Genomic DNA, 10542 nt, shown 5'->3' with positions numbered 1-10542 from the left:
ACAGACCAACTCAAGAAACTGGTATCCGTTATCTTCAGCATATGGCATGCACACAGGTGCCATATGGCATAGGTACAATGCAATGACATTCAACTTCCACCAATTCAAATATGCAAGGTCATATACAAATAATACTTTTAAAAATAAGCAGGTTTCGACCACATGGTTCTAAACACAAGCCAGATACTTCATCTGGTGCAAAATCCAACAAAACAGAAACTTCTTTCAACACCACGGGGAAAAACTAGCTGTGCAGCATGACCATATTCTTCATGGGAAATTTAAAGGATTCTTCTTGAGTAATTTATGACTACATGCAAGTTTTGTCATAAATCATGACTTTGGAGCCTTACTACAAAGGACAAGAATAGGTGGAGAGTAACCTGGCCTCTTAAACAGCATAAAGGGAACCCAGGTACCCCAGAGAGGTCATGGTGTCCATCGTCCCAGATGAAAGACCTGGCCCTCACTAATCAACACAGTCTCCCATGGCTGTGTCTTCTGACACTGAAGCTGATGCAACATCATAGTCAGCTGGCTTCCTGTTTATTGGCTAGAGTATGGGAAAGGAACATATTGAACTACACAGGAGGGTTCCAAAAACACTGCAAAGATCAAGGAGTGATGTTTTCAAAGAGTCTCCAATAAGATATCTTGCCATTGCTTCTCTTGTCTGCACCCCCACCTCTATCCTATTCCCTTCTGCTTGCTTGAAAAGACAATCATTGCCTTAAGTGATTAAGTGCTTCCTTTCTTCTGACTCATAGTTCATAAGACTAGAGCAAGAATTTCAATTAGCTTTCTTCCTCTGTGAAGGGAAAAACAGAAAAGAAAAAAGAAAAAGAAAAGAAAAACCAGGCCTTGGAGAGCAGGGTTGTCAGGAAGCATTTTCAATGCCTACATGCTGCCTTCTTTTTCACTAGGGCAAAACTACAATAAGACAGCAAATAGGCCCAAGATTCAAATGTTCCTTAAATGAGCAGTTGCTATATTAATTCCCTGTTTGACATCTTCCGCCAAACCACATAAATGCGCTACACAGAAAGACTATTTGTAGTTACTCAGAAGGGCTCCAGGAACACTTAGAATTAGAACACAGCCTAGTCTCTAGTTAGAAACCTTAGTTCCAAGTTCCAGGTGGGTGGCTACTTACTAGATGTGAAACATTGGGTACACTGCAAAATTTTCTAAAACCCCGTTTCCTCGCCTATAAAATGGAAAAATATTAATACTTGCATTGCAAGCTGGTTATGAGGATTAAATGAAGTCGTATGTATGAAACTGCTTTATTAACTATAAAACACTATGATGGAAAATAAGGGCCCAGTGACAAAGACTAGGGAATCCAGAGCCGGGCCGCCCGGTGAGACACGTGCCTCCACTACTGCCTAGCTGTGTGATTTAGGAATTCTTGACCTCTTGAAGTCTCTGTTTCCCTTCTGTAATATGCAGATGTCATGATGCTAGGATGATCCACCAAGCATCGAGACTAGGGCCTGGCATACTGCAAGCAAAACTTAACTGGCAGCTACTATTACTATGTAACTGTTATTGACATTTTTGTTGAGTGATAGTAAGAAAAGCAATGTGAATAAAGGAAGAAGAGATACACAATAGAAAGAAAATGATGGCACTACCTGAAATAAAGTTTATCTTAAGAAAGGAAATAAAATAGTGTGTGTTAACCATCCAGTATACTCAAAATTCAAAAGTCAGGCCCAGTTATATAAAAGAACTGCTTTTTAAGAAGGAAAGAAGGAATGTTCCCCAGTTAGAGCACAGCCTAGTTCCTTAACACAGCAAGGCTTCAGCATCTTGTTCTCATGAGTGCATCTCAGTACTGACTTTAAGAATTGTCTTTTGTCACCAGGGGAGGAAGGACCATATGACACTCACGTTGGGTTGATGAATCTATTTAACAGTCAGGTAAAGGTGAGTAATAACACTCAGCAAGAGATGGAAGGACTGATGCTTCATTCAAGAATTAGCACTGACAAAGAAGCAAAACACTATTCAAAAGGGTGAAGACAACAGATATGCAAATGGTCCCATAGTATTTCTTCAGTACACTTCAAACCTATAAATGGGTCACAGTCTTTTGTCTTAGAGAATGAAGAGTCTAACCTTCTCCCATAGTGAAAATAGTGCCAAGGGTATAATTTCCCCAGCAACTCCTCTTCTGTCTTTTGTAACCTTCCATTTAAAAGTAGTCATAACCCCAAAGGAAGAGAACAGCTGGTGGGGGATCAGGACAACAGCAAAAACAACAGTAGTTGCAATATTTTCATTTATCTTGCTCCTACCATGTGCCCGCACCCTGATTAAGTGTTTTCTATGTGCATAATCTCATTTAATCCTCCTAAATATCCTGTGGAAGGAGGATTACAGAAGGAAACTAAGGCTTGTAGAAATAAACAACTTGTCCAAGTTCATACAGATAGAAAATATTAAATCTGGCATGTAAGTCCAGTTCTACCTGACTCCAGAAAAAGCACCTTACATCCCTATCCATATATGTGTGTTTGTGTATCCCTATCCATATGTGTGTGTCCCTATCCATGTGTGTGTGTATCCCTATCCATATGTGTGTGTGTGTACCATATACCTACCTGTTACGTCACTGTTAGGTGAGTACTTATTTCTCACACAAAAGAGACTAATGGGGGGAGTGTTCTGGGCAGGAATCAGTAACATCTGTCTCACGCCCACTGTCCACACCCAAATATATTGAATAGTGAGTACACATGGGAATCTGCTTTTCTTGTTGCTGGTGTTATTTTTAATGGATAACATGAAGATAACAATCATAAATAGGAAAAACAAGCCCCTTTGCTGAAAGAGCTTAAAATCCAAAGATACCAAACAAATATTCGAGGAAGAGAAGTCACGTGCAAAGAAAAGCTAAGGCCCTGCTTGCTGCAGGCAGGAATGATCTGAAATCAATAGGCTGATCCCCAGCAGCACCAGAGGAAGACACATGGGTCCCTTCCTAGTGGCCAAGGCACAAAGTATGTGGAGAGGCTGCCGCTATTGTTTCCCCTGCAATCGACCAGAATGCAGGGAGAGCATGTCATTAATAATCATTAGCTCGAGGCTTACAGGTGCTACAGCAGATGTTGCCTGGCAGGAAAATTGGCAGCATCTGAGATCACGAACCAGGAGGTAATTTTCCTCATGGGATGATTCTCAGAAGATGGCCAGCCTAATTCAAACCGTGTTCACTCTCCCAGCCTTCACAGGGGATGGGATCTTCACCTCATCTGACTCCCGCAGGAGTCGGATTCCCTACCTACGTGCTGTGTGCTCCCAATACAGCACGACTTACCCCCATCAACACCTCTGCCCCACTGTATTGTGTTTGTCTGTTTGTTTACATGCATTCCTCTAACTGGATCGTCAGTTCTTTAAGGAAAGGAGGTATGTTTTATTTATCTTTGTATCTCTAGCACTCAGCACATGGGAGTTCCTCAGTTATTATTGAAAAAATGAGTGAATAAATGGATGAACCAATAGATGGATGGACAGATGCATGAGTGGGTGGAAAGGGTAGGCTATAAGAATAATTTTTCAGTCAACTTTTACCCTCAGACCCAACACCCTCAAAAGTGACCTTGGGAGTCATCTATTTACACCAGAATACCACTTTACCTTTGGAAAACATTTTGTTATTTTACAATGTGTCTGCATATGTACAACTCAGCATAATCTTCAAAACAGTCTTTTATGATATATAGAGAAAAACATGATTGACCCATTTTAAAAGTGAGGAAAACAGCCCTCAAAGGATAAGTGACTTTTCTAGTGTCAGACAGTAAGTATGTAGTGTGGACAATAACATGCCTTTTGGAAAAACACCTCTTGACATGCTCCTGGGCCCTGACAGAGACGGACTACTTAACCATGAAACACCAAGGGAAATGAACACCCAACACTGCCCATCTGTGGATCTCTGACACACTAAGTAACGAAGTCAAGCTGGCCCACAGGCCAAAGAAACTGAGCGCTAGGAAGAACAGAAAGCACAGAGAAGCCATAGGTTAGCTGGTCATCCCTCACTGATGCCCCATCACATCTCTCTCAGCTCTCATGACGGCCATGTGGGAAGTCCTGTAAGATGACCGAAGAAGGAAGAAAAACCCCAAGACTGGTTTATACAGGGCTAGGCTTGGTAGGAAGGTGAAGGTCAGCGATGGAGGACGTGGATGAAAGCTGCATTACAGTCTCACTAGAGGGCAGCCTTGAAAGACAGCGAAGAGGAAATATCCTCCCAGGGGTGGCTTGGCCAGTGTTTTGATCATCTACCTCACATGGGAAAAAAAAAAACAGGACAGAGGTTAATAGATATGTGAACTCACTAGCAATGGCAAATGTCTTAGAGGTTGGTCAGGACCTAAAAGTAGAAGAATAGTGAGACAAGCCCTGGCTGGGTGGCTCAGTTGGTTGGAGCATCATCCTGTAAACCAAAAGATTGCAGGTTCAATCCCTGGTCAGGGCACATGTCTAGACTATGGGTTCAATCCCTTGTTAAAGCACATACAACCAATCTCTCTCTCTCTCTCCCTCTCCCCTCCCCATCCCTCCCTCTCTCTCTAAAAGCAATAAACATATTTTCAGGTGAGGATTAAAAAAAAGGAGTAATGAGATAAGACAAGACAAGGAACTCTGGGATAGAAGCATGTAGATGGAATATAGGCATAAGTGTAAACTGTAATAATATTTGCATTACCCTTTAACACCCATCAGAAAGCACGCACCACAGAAGAGACAGTAAATTATGCATTAGATAAATTGAATCAGTCAGTTGATGCTAGCCAGCCTGTGTCAACTGCCATCCCAAGTGCCAAAAGAAAAGAAAAACCACAGACACGTGAACAAAGTGGCAGGGATAGAGCTATGCATGGGACCAACAGCAGAGACTCCCACTGTTGACCAAGTCACTGTCACCTCTGAATGTCTAACCTGAAAGCAATGGAGACTAAAGTTGGGATCCCTTGAGGAGACCAACTGGCCACACCGTGGCAAATCGGCTACAAGGGGCCTCCTTAAGTCCATGATACATTCTCACTGAAACAGATACTTATTCTGATAAGCATTTGCCTTTCCTGACGGCAGAGTGTCAGCTGGCACCGCCATCCAGGGGCGATGGAGTACCTGACTCACAGTCATAGAGTTGCACACAATGCAGCATTGAACTAAAGGACCCATTTGTCTATGACGGGGGTGCTGGGGCGTGCCCATGGCCATGGGATCCCCTGGCTGTGTCGTACATGGAACCATCCGCGAGCAGCTGGCTAGGCATAGCTCTGTAATGATTGTCCCCCCCACACAATTGCCTCTCTCCCTGGTTACAAGCCTGGTATACAATGATAGCAAGGAAAGCTTTGAGTGAGATATGAGAGAAAAGTTTAAAAAGAGTCATCTTTTTAATAACTAAAAGTTTTGGGGAAATTATGGACTCTGACCAAAACGAATTAAGAGATCTGTTCCCAGGACTAGAGTTAGGAGTTGGAAGATTTGGCATAGCATGGTAGGGGACAGTAACTGAAAAATAAAGTCATTTCATGTTTGTACTCTTCTTCATTGAAAGTGCTTAATAAACTGGTTACATGCGTTGCTTTCTATCCACGATCAGCAAGGCCCACTCTGGGCGGGCACAGATGTCGCACCCATACCGTACAATTTGGGGTTCACAGACTGACTTCTTCAAAGGCTTCCTTTTCTCTAATGGATGCTAAATTATTCACATCCCTAAGTGCTTTCTGAGCATGGACTGCAATTATTAAGAGTCCTTTCTGCAACACCCATTCTCTCTCCCTCCATAAAAGAACCTTCTTCCCTATTGTCTTCCTCATTTGCAATTCATTCTCCTAATCATAGCAGCTTTGTCTGGACTACAGAATACCCTGAACACTTTCTATACAATTCTCTCTCACTTCAATCATGGGAGAAAGAAGCGGCAGCTGACTCACTTCAAGATTCACTCTTAAAAAAAAAAGTCATTGTTTCCTGATTGGAAAACACTTTAAATAAAGTATCCTAAATATATTTAACTGCTCTTTCATTTTAATTTAATACTGGGAGGTACAGGACAAAAAGAACTAATTGAGCTTTAACAATATGCCTTTGAAAGGTTGGAATTTTTTAAGTGGCTTTTTATTGCTGAAGGGTTAGAAAATCTCACTAAATGAAGACTCATTTTTTTGTTATTGTTTTTCGCCTCATACAGAATACCACCACATGTGTATATGTATATGTATGCATAAATGTATATAATATATACCTCCCAAATGAACAGTTTTTGCATTGTATTTTATAAACATTGACGTGTATTTGTAATGTACATACACACACCTCACAGGAAAAATTACACATATAATTCCTCGAAATTTTGAGTAATATGTATATTTATATTATTCAAAATAAACAATCTTTGAGCAATCTTTGATCAAAGGAGCCTAGAAGGATCAGCACGTACATACTCTGACTTCCCTTCTGTTACTATGATTCACGTGCTCCTGCTTCTACCTAGAGCTGGCCCCTCCACGTTTGCACAAGATCTCATTGCCCTGCTCCTACAACCTGTCTCTCTCTTACACCATTCATTTTCTTCTCTACTGTGTTTTTCCCATCAGCCTCAATGCTGCCTGGCTCTAGCCACACAAGAAGCCATAAAAGTAGTCACAGTCTGGTATGACTTGAAAGGGAGCACCAGGACTCACGCCTTACACAAGGCCTGTCCACAGTTATCCAGCCATGTAATATGAAAAATAGAGACATTATTGAAGAAGATACAAGACAAGAAACATTGCATGTAGGACAATGATGCTTCAGTCTCCTTCAAAGTAGGCACCTTGAGACCTCACACAGTTCTCCCAGTCACCATCAGCTGCCCTGTCGTATTTTCCTGAATCACAGAGACAGTCTGAAATCTCTTTCCTTTCAAAGGTGATTTTAGTTTGGGGAAAATCCAGAAGTCACAGGGCACCAAATCTGGGCTGTAAGGGGGCTGAGTCACCTGGGTGATTTAACGTTTTGCCAAAAAGCTCTGCATGAGACATGATGCATGAACATGTGTCTTGTTGTGATGAAGCTGCCAATCACTAGTTGCCCATAGCTGCAGCTTTCTGAATTATCCAAATAGTTTCCATGGAGGAATGGTCAAGTTTAACACAAAATTTGAGGCAGATTTGTTGCTCTCCTTGCTCAGTCATTTTGAATGCAATGGCCCCACAGTACCCATGCTGACTCAATGGCATATACTGCCCCCATTTACTAGTACAGTGAAGTTCTCATTGTTTTGTGCACACACATTCCGGTCCACTCTCCTTGGCTGCCTGGTTACATCATTGTCACGCAAACCATTCTTGCTTTATTAACAATGGCTTGAACTTTTCCAGATAGACTTCATATACTGTGCCTTCTTCCAATTATGCTTTTTAAACACACCTTCATTTGTTTTTTCATTTTACCCTTAGAAACACAGAAGCATGAGTAGGCATATTCACTGAAGCCAAACGAACTCCCTGGCTTTGCTGGATAAATGAAAAAAGAACCTTTCCAGAGAGACTCTCCAACCCAGACTGAAATACAAACAGGACTTGGGGAAGGAGAGTGTTGTACTTTCCAAGTTGCTGCTTCTTACAGCACTGAGGAGAGAGTATCAAAAGAGCCTGGTTGGTTAAAACCAGCTAGGGATGTATTTCTTCCTGACACCTAGTATTATTCAAATGACAGCAGATATGACTGAAAGCATTTATCACACTCCCTGGCTCATTTTAATTTCCCACAAAGGGAAGCTCTGCTCAGCACTGGGTGGGGGGGAGGGAAGGGGGGGGATAATAAGGCAGCGGCCAGGCTGCCAGAGTCGAGCATTGATTTTAGGTGCCAAAAATAGAACCTGCTATAGTGTCCAGTCAGGTGCCCCATGTCTAGAAGTGGATTATCAGCTGCACTGCACGAGAAGGGGAGATGTTTCCAGGCAATCAAATTGGCTTATACATGGGGCGTTAATTCTCCAGAAATATGCCATGTTAACCAATCAAAATGGCTTCATCTTTAAATAAAGCTGGCAGTCTCCAAGGCAGCATTCACAGTTCCAAATAGCAATAATGACCCCTGCTTGCAGGGCATGTTCCAGGAATTAGCACCTAGCCCGGGTTAATGGTACGAAGCACAGCTTCTCCTAACTGGTCATTAATCCCAAGTAAATACCCAGCAACTCAATTTCTGTGGCTTCAGGATAAACCTGAAATCAAATGGCCTAGTCAGACCAAGCAGATTTAAGGCCGGAAAAGCTAATGACCACAACAGCCTCCCCTTCTGGGTACAGTGGAGGAGAAGCTAGTCTAAAAAGCATTTTTTTCTTTCATGATGGTGAAAATGCTGATTTCTAAGTAAGAGCTCACCTCCCTGACTAAATGGAGAAACATCATGAACCCACAGTCAGTGAGGAATGAGCTGGGAGCTGTTTTTCCAGTTAATGATGATGGATTTTAAACGGATCCATTCACATCTGACCTCCCTTCACTCCCCCTCCCCGATGAGAAGGCTAGTTCTGCTTAGGCTGCTGACTAAGCTGTCAGACAGGTTAACCAGGGATGGGAGGCCTGGCTGGGCTCTGCCCTGTGATAATGAGGCCAGCACAGCCTCCCGACTGAAGCTCAAACAGATATGCTTGATGGTTACAAAATGCGGGTCCTTTAGCTCTGTAATTCTCGGCAATCAACATGCCCGATAATTGTCACACTGTATCCTGTGACGTTGAGGGTTTCAGAGAGGTGCATCATGGACTTTGGAGGGGTGTGGAGACAGACTGGGGAGGACTGTTCAGTGATCTGACTCTGGATTTATGCTTCAGTGAATCCATGCTTTTTCCTGTTTTAAAGATTGAAAGTCACTGTAGAATTTCATTAATAAAAATAGTTCTGCTATTAAACTACAGTTCAAAATATCTGATTGAAGAGGAAATGGCTTTCCCACACTGCCTAGTTCGGGCAGCCCTCCAAGCATGTGGAGTTCAGTCATGCTCCTTTCCCTCCTTCCCCCAACTTTTATTACTTCTTCCACTCTTGGAAATTTACAGCGCTGCCTTATTTTGCCAAACACCGTTTTCTCCAAAAAGCTGTATCCTCCTCAAGGGCAGGATAATAACCAACATTTCTTATCCTTTTTAGTGCCTGGCACAATATTTATACAGACTAAACACTTTCTTGGGAAAATGATCAATGGCAATTGCACAGAAGGCTTCAAAGAAATGTTAGATCTAGCTAACCGTAGCTTAAACAATGTGATTTTTGGTTTTTGTTGGTTTGGGCATTTGTTTTTGGTTATTTGTTTTTATTTGTTCTTAATATTATCAAGAAGTATTCAGATGATAAATTGCTGACATTTGTTAAATGAGCTCAGAATTCATCTTTACCTAATGATCTCAAAGTAGCTATCACTGCTCCAGACTTCACATCTAGGCTTATAATGGAGTGTAGGCAGATAAAAGTGAGACATTGTGCTAAAAACTGATCTTCTAAAAAAAATTATTTTTTTCCAGAAGCTTCCTAGAATAACTACTTGGTGATTTCTGTGAAGAACTGTGAGTAATCTGAGAATGTACCCTACTTGCAAACTAACACATTAGCCCTTCACAAGTTTATGGATGTTGGCAGAAAACATGAGACTCCGGTTCAGAGATAAAGGACTTTACTACCCAGAACAAAACAAGCAGCACGAGCATCAGCATATTTGTGTCAGACCCTCCTGCTCCCAAGTCCTACAAGGGTGACGTAAATGGGCCCAGAGAGATGCTGACCCAAGGAGTGGGTTGGATTATAAGGGAGGAACTCTGAGCTCAGGAAACCCTGGTCTTGTATAATGGGCAGTAGGCACGCCTGCTATTTGCTCCAGGCAACAACTGTCTATCTTCCTGGCTGGTCACTATCCATTCTTGAAAAAATAATCCAGAATAGGGCAGTTGGTACCTCTCTTCCTAAGACATGCAGAGCCATGAGAAACCCATGAAGAATTCTCTCTCAACAAAATCTCGTGAACCAAGATTTGGACCCATAACTGTACCTGTCTGTATTTCAATTTGATGATAGAATAATTATCTTTTGATAAGAGGAGGGCAATGACATAAATCCAAAGAGATAAATACTATCTTAGCTCACTAGATGACTCTACAGTAAATAATATTTGCAGAGTTATAATAGAGTAAATTCTGGCTTATTTGTTTTCAACTTTTGTCATTAACTCATAACAAACTCATGGAAGACTTCATTGTGACTACTGAAAATACAATAAATGTCATCAACCAAGATACTTCTAGAATGAAGTATTAAGATTACACACACACACACACACACACACCCCATCACTTCAAACAAATGGAGAAAGTTGAATAAAATATAACAGTTTAGAATTTTGGAAACATAACCAGACTTGGCACCAAGAAAGGAAAATCTCCAGGTTCTAGAAACCAAAGGAGCTGAAAGTCACAACAGTGAGTATGAATTGAAACCAAAACACCTCACAGTATTGTGGAAACTAAAA

This window comes from Desmodus rotundus, chromosome 13 (assembly GCF_022682495.2).
Source record: "Desmodus rotundus isolate HL8 chromosome 13, HLdesRot8A.1, whole genome shotgun sequence".
NCBI classification, from domain to species: Eukaryota; Metazoa; Chordata; class Mammalia; order Chiroptera; family Phyllostomidae; genus Desmodus; species Desmodus rotundus.
This window is presented reverse-complemented; position numbering follows the sequence as displayed.